Source organism: Glycine max, chromosome 12, assembly GCF_000004515.6.
Source record: "Glycine max cultivar Williams 82 chromosome 12, Glycine_max_v4.0, whole genome shotgun sequence".
Taxonomy (NCBI): Eukaryota; Viridiplantae; Streptophyta; class Magnoliopsida; order Fabales; family Fabaceae; genus Glycine; species Glycine max.
In genome coordinates, this window is record NC_038248.2 from 24,210,711 (window position 1) to 24,222,090 (window position 11,380).

An 11,380-nucleotide genomic window follows, 5' to 3' on the forward strand; every position below is an offset into this window, starting at 1 on the left:
CAAACAATTTATACAAGGACATCAATATTTTCCATCATCATCCGGTCGACTTCTTTCAGAAGCAAATTGCAAAAACTATTCAATGCCTTCCTTATATGCAGGATTGATGTGACTTGCATTGATCTCAAAGTACACGACATGAAAGTGGTGACATGAATTCCACCACAATCAAGTATGTACCCGAAGAACAAAGTGAAATGCACTGACCAAAATTTCATCAAATTTAAGAAAAGAAAGTTAACTTTTATGTATGAATCTACTAAAAATAAATAACTATTCTCAAATTGTCCAAACAGACAATTCAAGATTCAAAACAACGATTAATGCAAGTTGTCTGCAAGAATCATTGTATTAAATTTCAAACGGGAATCTAAGGTTTAGTGATGATGAACATAACTTTTATATAAAACAATAGTCATTAATCATAGTCAACAAGATATAAAAGCATTGGTAACAAAAAAAGAGCATCAAAAGTTTATGAAAAATATTTGTACCAGTGATGATGATCACTATAATGTTCAACAAGGAATGTTGTGATCACGATGCAAAAAAGAAAACGAAAAGTGCCTACAGATATGAGAAGTAGCATCTAGTGTTTTTTTTAATACCAAGAAATTAAATATTTGAATTTAATACCAACAAATTAAAGAATCTCTCAACCATTAATTAACCTTGTATTAGCTCTCAACCATCAATTAACCAATCAAAAAAGGAGAAAAAAAGTAGTTGCTCAACTTAATTAGCTCTCAGCCATGATGAAGCTCTATGGTGCTTATTTTTAGAAAATGGATTTGGATCTAACCCAGCGTTGCCAAACCAAATTGTACAAATGGAAATCCAAATCTTGTAATGACCTAGTGATCAAATTAAACAAACATCAGTTCAATACTTTATTTTTTCTTTTAACCCAGCGTTGCCAAACCAAATTGTACAAATGCAAATCCAAATCTTGTAATGACCTAGTGATCAAATTAAACAAACACCTCAACGCTACAATATCACTACTCTAAACCGCATAAATTTTATTTTTTAAATGAAAACTATGTTAATTTGGTTATGAAAAATAAAAGTAAATTTTTTGTGATATACATTCACCAAACATATATATATATATATATATATATATATATATATATATATATATATATATATATATATATATATATATATATATATATATATATATATATATATATATATATATATATATATATATATATATATATATATATATATATATATATATATATATATATATATATACTCAATACGCATCATTCACATAACGGAAAGTAAATTAATTCATACATATAATTAAATAATCCTAAAGTTATAAGTCAGCTTGGCGGCTCCACAAAAGAATCTTACTTCACATACTTTTTTGCTTTCCATCTGCTCCCACAAATGAAGGTTCAGGATCATCACAACTATCAACCACACGGTATAAAAATTACAAGGGTGAGTTTATTATAAAAGAAATCAACACAAAAAAATGACCATGATTAGTAAGAAAATATTAACAAATACCATAATCATACATAAAAACATCCATTAGTCCAACATACACTCAACAAGTAGTCATCAGCCTTCCACAATTCTAATCAATCATGCTCAGTATGATGCATGCACCTGACCTAACCTCTCAAATGTAATGTCGTACAATCATCAGGAAATAGCCTAAGCGTGTCCACATGGTGTGAATAATACAGGTTTTGATGATGCTGAAAAGAATTCACTTGATAATGATTGTCATCATAAAAAAGGGGGAGAATGTGAATGTATGAATACATGATTTTGATGATGCCAAAAAATAATTAAACAAGGTTGCTTTCAAGATTACTTCAAAAACATTCAAAGGTTAAGCATTGCTTCAAGATTAATACAAGGTTGCTTCAACAAACAAGCATTGCTTCAAGATTAATTCAAGATTAAGCTTTTGCCTCAAAACAAAGTGTTTCTTAGAGATCAAGGCTCTGGTAATCGATTACCAGAAGAAAATTTTGAAAAACATCTTTTAAAAAGGGTTTTGAATTTGAATTTTGAATCATGTAATCGATTACCAGCAACAACACTTTAGAAAACACTTTGAAAAGACATGACCCTTCAAAATATAACTGTGTAATCGATTACCAGAAACATGTAATCGATTACCAGTGAAGAATTTCAGAAAAAGCTTTTTGAAAAGGCACATCTCTTCAAACCATTTTGAGAAGGCACGAAGGGAATATATATATGTGTGACTGACTTCGAAAAGCAAGAGAGAGATATTCTAAGAGAACTTAATTGTCAAATGCTCTCTCAACAACTCTTGAGCAAACACTTGCAAATCTATTGAGAGTTCATCTAGGAACTTCAATTTGTATTATCATCTCTAAAAGAGAGAAATTCCTCTAGGATCTTCAATTTGTATCATCCACTCTAAAGGAGAGAAATCTTTGTGTTCATCTTAGAAAGTCAGTAGTAATCAAGAGATTGGTTGTCTCTTGGATTGTGAGAATTGTAATCAAGAGATAGGTTGTCTCTTGGAGAATCTAGAACACAAGGCTGAGGGATCCCAAGGTGTGTTCACAGTCTGTAAAGGATTTATAGATATAGTGGAAAATCTCAAGTGGGTTGCTTGAGGATTGGACATAGGCACAGGAAGTGGCCGAACCAGTATAAATCAAGTTTGCAATTCTCTCTTCCCTTATCTTATTTATCTTACGAAAGAAAGGATTGGGAGGTTCTTCTCCACCAAATCCTTGAGATGTAGTATAAGGATTCCACTCTGATTAAAATGTTCCTCTTAGTATGGTGGTTTGGTGGAAAGCAACGGTGGCTCGTGGTTGCCACCGGTGGTCGTGGGTGGATGTGGAGGAGTTTCTAGGGTGGTTTGGCAGAGTTTTGAGAAAGGGAGGTGTGAAAATCGTGTTTTCTACGCTGAAGAAAATATTTATAATCTGCAGATCTTGCTAAGCAAGAATCCATTTCTGGTACTTAGCGTGACTTTTCGTGCTGAGCACAATTCCCTCTTTAGTTGAAATTGCGCTTAGCGTGAGTAGCATGCTAAATGAGATGCCAAAATTTTTTATTTTTTAGATCCCAACAGTCAAAACATGAAGACGTTGGTTATAAACCTTTGAAGGTGATCCAACTATTCACAAATTTGAGATCGCGGTTTACCGAAATAGGTTTAGGTAAAGCTTGAACTCTCATAATTTCAACTTAAGTCAATAAAACTCCACATCAAGCAAATCACACATGACTAATTCACACAATACCTCAACTCATCCAAGTCAATCACATAATCAAATAACATGATAAATACATTGAAACATCAATTTTGCAATTAGCAAAATTTCAGGGGGTTACAACTCTCCCATCCTTTTAGAAATTTTGTACCCGAAATTTACTTGACTCAAACAAGGCTGGATAGGCTTCTCGCATCTAAATCTCTAGTTCCCACGTGATGTCCTCTCCTGATGCACCTCCCCAGATCACCTTGACCAATGGAATCTCCTTCCCTCTTCTCTTAGGTGCTTTGTTCGCCTATCATCGATCCTCAAATTCAATGTTTCATATGTCAAGTTCTCCTTCACTTGTACATCATCGAATTCGATTACATGAGATGGATCATGGATATACATAAGGAGTTGAGACACATGAAAGACATTGTGAAGGTTAGAAAGAGATGGGGGTGATGCAATTTAGTATGCCACAGGTCCGACTCTTTTGAGAATTTGGAAAGGACTAATAAAAAGAGGTGTGAGTTTTCGGGATTTCAATGCTCAACCAACCCCAGTCCACAAAGTGACTCTCAAGAATACATGATCACCAACCTCGAACTCTAGGTCTTTCTTCCTCTTGTATTGATAGTTTTTCTGCCTACTCTAAGCAGTCCTCATCCTCTCTTGGATTAACTTAACCTTCTCAATGGTTTATTGTACCACTTCATGTTCTAAGGTGAGGTTCTCTTTGGGATCTAGCCAACATAAGGGTGTCCTACACCTTCTACCATACAGAGCTTTGTAGGGAGCCATGCCTATGGAAGAGAGAAAACTATTGTTATAAGTGAACTCTATCAACGACAAAAAACTCTCCCAACTCCCCTTTGGTTCTAAGACACACGCCCTCAAAAGGTCCTCCGACAACTAAATGGTCCATTCAGTCTAGCCATCAGTGCAACATCCATATATATATATATATATATATATATATATATATATATATATATATATATATTAATTATATTTGATGTTTGATTATTTGTTGTGTTATTTTATCCGTAATTATTTTCAAGGAGGTTAATTTAGTTAATAGAGGGGTGTGGGTAGATAAGGATCTAGCTTCTCAAAGAAGCCACGAGGAAGCTTCTTGAGAAAGCCTCTTAATGAAGCTTCTCAAGGAAGCTACATGAAGCTGTCTCGGTAAAAATGCTGCCCAGCCTTCGTTAAATGTTGGATTTTCTCAAAATTTGGTCTGGAGCTTCATAGAACACTTGTACATGATTTGACTGTTGGGATCTTTGAGAAGACATCTGGAGTGTGCGCGAAATTTCCGTTTCCAAGAGCATTAGTCACTTGTGCGTTTTGAGCCTTATAGTCCAAGTAGCTTTGGAAAAATGCCATTTCTTCTCCTTCTTTCATCCATCACCCACAGCCACCAGTAGCCACCATAAACTGCCATTGTTCTCCGTTGAAACCCCACACCGAGAGGAACCCTTCAACCAAAGCGGAATCTTCTAAACTTGCCTCGCGGTTTCGGTTGAGAACGAAGCCCTAATCTAACCTTTCGTGGTTTTCCCTGAGGTAACCATGGTTCTACGCTTGTTTCTTGTTAGTTTCATCTTACCTTTGCATCATTCTGAGTTTGGAAACCGCCATTGTATGTTTTGTGCTTCCTTTGAAAAACCCTAGAGAAAGAGACTTTGTAAATGTTATCTTTTCATGAAATGGGTGTTATTTTCGTGACATTCACTGAACCCCGATCACATTGGCGTGATCGGAATTTCAAAATGATGTCCCTTTGTAAAACCCGAAATTCTCTCAGCCTTTTCATGTAGTGACATGGGTGTTTGACCCAAAGCATTGTTATTAGCTTTGTTTCTGAAATCCATATTAAGCCTCCTTCGTTTTGGTATGGTAGAGGCTTGCATGGAACCGACAAGCGGGGACAAAAAAGAAATCTCCAATTGACGTGATGAGGAACCCGCAGGTAGCTCACAATAGGTGAGGGGAGTTTATTATAAAATTTACCGTTTTAACACCATAGTTAGGGTCAGGGAACCTAGCTATGAGAATAACTGTCTGTCCCTGTTGCATGCTAATTTTTCCTTTATAGAAAATGATGTTTTAACCAATGGAATGCGATATAATTGTCCTTGATATGCATGCAGGTTTTCCAAGAGAAATAATGTTTTCAACTAATGGGATGCGACACATTTGATATTGATGTTGCATGCTAGTTTTTAAGAAAAACTATGTTTGGACGAATGGGATGCGATATATATATTTGTTGTGATGAATGATATTGTTGTCTTTATTTGATTGGTGCTGTTTGAAGACTTGGAAGTGTGAATATCAGGCATGAAAGAAATATATATGTGCAGAATGCGATTTATTGTTGATGTCGCTATTGAGGATTTTAATTGACATGTGGTGATATTGATAATTATGATGATATTGATTTGAGATGACGTTGTTAATAAAGACCATGTCAACATGAATTGATGTTATTGTTGATGATTATGTGAATATGAAATGAGGTTCTTGTTGTTGTTGATAACGTCATTGAGACGAGATGATGTCTATGTTGAGAATGATATGAAAATGGAATGTTGATTGATGTTGGAAATGCATTGGCATGTGCATGTTGTGTATGTTCATGGGGTGGTGCTTTGACATTGTTGGACGGCCCATTCATGGGGGACTAGAGTGGTTAAAGAATCTAAGCATTCGTTGCGGGGATGCTTAAGCGCTTTAATTTTTCCATGGTCATTGCACTTGATGGTGCCCATGTTCGATACGTTGGATGTTGTGTATGTTCGTGGGGGGTGGAGTGCACTTACCTTGTCGAATGGCCCATTCGTGGGGGACAAGCATGGTTAAAGAATATAAGTATTTATGAGGGGATGCTTAGGTGCTTTAATTGGTCCATGGTCTTTAGCACTTGCTTTTGACCACGTTGATACGTCGTATGTAGTGTATGTTCATGGGGGGTGGAGTGCACTGACCTTGTCGGATGGCCCATTCGCGGGGGACAAGCGTGGTGAAAGAATCTAAGCATTTCTAAGGGGATGCTTAGGCACTTTAATTGGTGTCCATGGTCTTTGGCACTTGCTTTTGGCCACGTTCATACCTCATACAACACATGAAATAGAATAACTGTGGCAGAGTGTACTTTGTACTGAAGGGGCATGTCACCTGGTAGAGAACTCCTTTGGGCCCTAGGTTGATCACCTATGGGGGGACAGTTACATGCACAACCGTGTGGTCTCGACAAACTCTGCATGGTTTCCTAAGTGAGAGTGTCGTGTGGACATGTTTAGGCTATTTCCTGGGATTTGGTTGTTGGTATGTACCACATTGCATCTGAGAGTTGAGTCAGGTGCATGCATCATTATGTGCAGTCTTGATTGGATCCATGGATGGATGATGAGTAATTGTTGAGTATGGATGATGAGTAATTGTTGAATATGGATGATGAGTAATTGTCGAATGTGGATGATGAATGATTGTTGGATGTGTGTGTCGAATAATGAATGTTGTGTAAGCTCATAATGTTTGCCTATGTTTCTTGCTAATTGTGGTTATTTGGAATTGGTATTGGTTCTTTTTATAATGAAGTCACCCTTGCAATTTGGTATCATGTGGTTGATACCTGTGATGATCACAAACATTGTTCGTGGGAGCAGAATGACAGCAGCAGGGTCTAGGGAGTAAGATTCTGGTGAGGAGCCGCCGAGCTGATGTGATGACGTTGGCATTATTTTGGGAGAGAGTTGTGTTTTGTAATCAACTCCTCTGTAGTTGGTTTTCAAGGTCTACTTTGTTGAGTTAAAGATGTAAAACTGGGATTTTAGTTATATTTTTGAACAAATTTAATTTCTGTTATGTGTATGACGTGTACTGAGTTACTATTTCTATATAATTATGTATATTCACTTAAGTAATGGCGTGTTGTTGGGTGAATGTATGTTGTGACAAAATTACTTCTATTTTCACAAGCAAATGAAGGGAGTTCTTTTTTTTTATATATAAATTGAAATTATCACATATTAGAGTGTTGATATCGTAGCGACGAGGCGGGTCGTTACATTTAGTGGTATCAGAGCAGGTCGAACCTTTCGGCCAGTGAGCTGTGAGTCTACTATGTTTTTCTGTGCATTCTCTGGTTGCTTTGTTGAATGCGTGATGTTGGTTGTTTGCTAAGGTTTGATGTTCATTGTTTGCTATTAGCACTTACTCACTTGTTGTGTTCCTACGAGCTATAGAGATTTGATTGTTGTAGTTATATTGGATTTGTTTTTTTTTCTTTCTGATGTCTGCTATACCATGAGTTTCAATGCTGGGTCACGGGTTATCAGATTGCCCATCTGTATAATTTGTGAAGGGCAATGGGATGTTATGGCTTGGGGCCTGAAGTGAAGCAAGCTGTGAATTACCAAGGTGTTCGTCAGTTACCACTTTTGGTTAACATGTGTCAGATTTGGGATGAAGATTCCCGAGACAGGGCAACCTATTATAGGAGTATAGGTCCAGTGAAGAACAAAAAGAATGGGCCTCAACATCGAGGAAAACCATACTCGACCCCTCCTAAGCAATATGGTAACCGCCATGACAATCAGAGGACTATTGCTAGGGGATTTGCATTAGTGGTAGCAAACCCAATACTTTCCCCACTCATATCATTTGTTACAGATGTAGGAAGCCAGGGCACATCTCCTCAAATTGTCCAGATAAAGATACGATCTGTTTTAATTGTGGACAAAAGGGACATACTCAAAGGGATTGTTCACAACTCAAGAAAGAGCAAAATGGTGGGGACCAAAATGACCAAACTAGACATCCGAAGGCCACTAGAAGAGTCTTTACCCTTAATGGTGCTAAAGCTTCAAAATCCAAAGATCTAATCCAAGGTAGATGTTTCATAAATGGGATTTTGTTACTTGTGTTATTTGATTCCGGTGCAACCCATTCCTTTATATCCTGTTTGTGTGTAGAAAAACTTAAGCTTTATGTGTCTTCTTTAAATAAAGATCTGGTGGTAGAGACCCCAACTAGTGGTTCTGTGTTAACTTCTGATGTGTGTTTGAATTGTCCTGTGGAGATTTTTGGTAGAACATTCTTGATTGATTTGATTTGTTTGCCTTTGAGCCAGATTGATGTTATTCTTTGTATGGACTGGTTATCTTCCAACCATGTCTTGTTAAACTATTTTGATAAAAGTGTGGTGTTTGATGATTCTAGAGTGAGTAAGGATATGATGTTTATCTCTGCTAACCAAGTTGTGACATCTTTAAAAGAAGATGCTCAAGTGTACATGATCTTGTCTAGCCTGGAAGTAGAGACAAAGGTTTCCATGTGTGACCTCCCTGTTGTCAGAGAGTTTCCTGAAGTATTTCCTGAGGATATATCCGGTCTGCCACCTGAGAGAGAGATAAAGTTTTCCATAGACTTAGGACCCATTACGGTCACTATGAGTATCTAGTCATGCCCTTTGGTGTGACTAATGCTCCAGGAGTGTTTATGGACTACATGAATGGAGTTTTTCACCCTTACCTTGATATTTTTGTGATAGTATTCATAGATGATATTTTGGTATACTCTAAGACTATAGAGGAACATGAAGAGCATTTGAGGATTGTGTTGCATACCCTTAAGGACCGACAACTCTATGCTAAATTGTCCAAGTGTGAGTTTTAGTTAAAGAAAGTTAGTTTCCTAGGGCATGTGATATCTCAAGGGGGTATAGTTGTGGATCCTTTTAAGATAGAAGATGTTCTTGAGTGGGAGAGCCCTAAGTCTGTTTTTGAGATTAAGAGTTTTCTGGGCTTAGCAGGATACTACCGGAGATTCATAGAAGGTTTCTCCAAGTTGGCTTTACCTTTGACTAAACTGACTCGTAAGGGTCAAGCTTTTGTGTGGGATACCCAATGTGAGCATAGTTTCCAAACCCTTAAGGAAAGATTGACGACTGCTCCAGTGCTAGTTTTGCCTAACTCGAGAGAACCATTTGAGGTGTATTGTGATGCATCAAAGATGGGTTTAGGAGGAGTGTTGATGCAAAATGACCAAGTAGTGGCTTATGCTTCTAGAAAGTTAAAGACCCATGAGAGGAATTATCCCACCCATGATCTAGAGTTGGCTGTTGTAGTTTTTGCCCTTAAGATGTGGAGGCATTATCTATTTGGCTCTAAGTTCGAGGTGTTTAGTGATCATAAGAGCCTTAAGTACTTCTTTAGTCAGAAGGAGCTGAACATGAGACAAAGAAGATGGTTAGAGTTTCTCAAGGATTTTGATTTTGAGCTTAGCTACCATCTCGGTAAAGCCAATGTAGTGGCCGATGCCTTGAGTAGGAAATCTCTACATATGTCTGCCTTGATGGTTAGAGAGATGGATCTTCTGGAACAGTTTAGAGACCTTAGTCTTGCATGTGAGATTACTTCTAATAGTGTGAGATTAGGAACTTTGAGGATCACTAGTGAGTTACTAGGAGATATCAAGGAGGGCCAGAAGATTGATCCATTTCTAAGGACTCAGTTAGAGGCTATAAAGTCAGGAAGGGACAGTAGTTTCAATGTTGGATCAGATGGAGTTTTGAGACTTCAAGATAGGATTTGTGTTCCCAATGTGCCTGAACTTAGGAAGATGATCTTAGAGGAAGGACATACAAGTAATTTGAGCATCCATCCTGGTGCTACCAAGGTGTATCAAGATTTAAAGATGATGTTTTGGTGGCCTAATATGAAGAGAGAGGTTAGTGAGTTTGTCTATGCATGCCTAGTCTGTCAAAAGGCCAAGATAGAACATCAGAGACATTCAGGGAAGTTACAACCTTTAGAGATACCCAAGTGGAAGTGGGACAGTATTTCCATGGATTTTGTGGTAGGACTACCTAGGACCCCCAGAGGTTTAGATTCTATCGGGATTTCCTACTCAAGGCGTCAATCACTACATTGGCTTTTTCGGGATGGTAGCTAAGCTCAAAATCACAATCCTTAAGAAACTTTAACCATCTCCTTTGATACATGTTTAGCTTTTTTTGTCTACACGAGTACTTAAGGCTCTTATGATCACTAAAAAACCTTAAACTTGGAGCCAAATAGGTAAGGCCTCCACATCTTAAGGGCAAAAACTATAGCAACCAGCTCTAGTTCATGGGTGGGATAATTCCTCTCATGAGTCTTGAGTTGCCTAGAAGCATAGACCACTACTTGGCCATTTTGCATCAACACTCCTACTAAACCCATCTTTGATGCATCGCAATACACCTCAAAATTTTCTCCTGGGTTAGGCAAAACTAGCTCGGGAGCGATTGTCAACTTTTCCTTAAGGGTTTGGAAACTATGCTCACACTGGGTATCCCACACAAAAGCTTGACCTTTACGAGTCAGTTTGGTCAAAGGTAAAGCTAACATGGAGAAACCTTCTATGAATCTCCGGCAATATCCCGCTAAACCGAAAAATCTCTTAATCTCAAAAACAAACTAAGGACTCTCCCACTAAAGAACGACTTCTATCTTAGAAGGGTCTACAACTATACCCCCTTGAGATATCACACCCCCTAGGAAACTAACTTTCTCTAACCAAAACTCACACTTGGAGAACTTAGCATAATGTTGTCGGTTCTTAAGGCTATGCAGCACAATCCTCAAGTCCTCCTCATGTTCCTCTCTAGTCTAGGAATATACCAAAATATCATTTATGAATACTACCACAAAACTATCGAGGCAAGGGTGAAAGACTCTATTCATGTAGTCCATAAACACACCTAGAGCATTAGCCACACCGAAGGGCATGTCTAGATACTTAGTGACCATAACGACTCCTAAAAGAAGTCTTCGAAATATCCTCTGACTTCACTTGGATCTGATGGTAACCTGACCTAAGGTCTATCTTGCTAAACACATAAGCTCCTACCAGCTAAGGCAAAGGGTACTTATTCTTAATCGTCACCTTATTCAATTGGTGATAGTCTACACATAACCTCATGGTCCCATCTTTCTTCTTCACTAACAACACTGGTGCTCCCCATGGAGACACACTGGGTCTCACAAACTGCTTCTCCAACAACTCCTCTAACTGTTTCTTAAGCTTGGCTAACTCTATAGGAGACATCCTATAAGGGGCTATGGATATGGGTTCAGCATCAAGTACCAGGTCTAAGGAAAACTCTATCT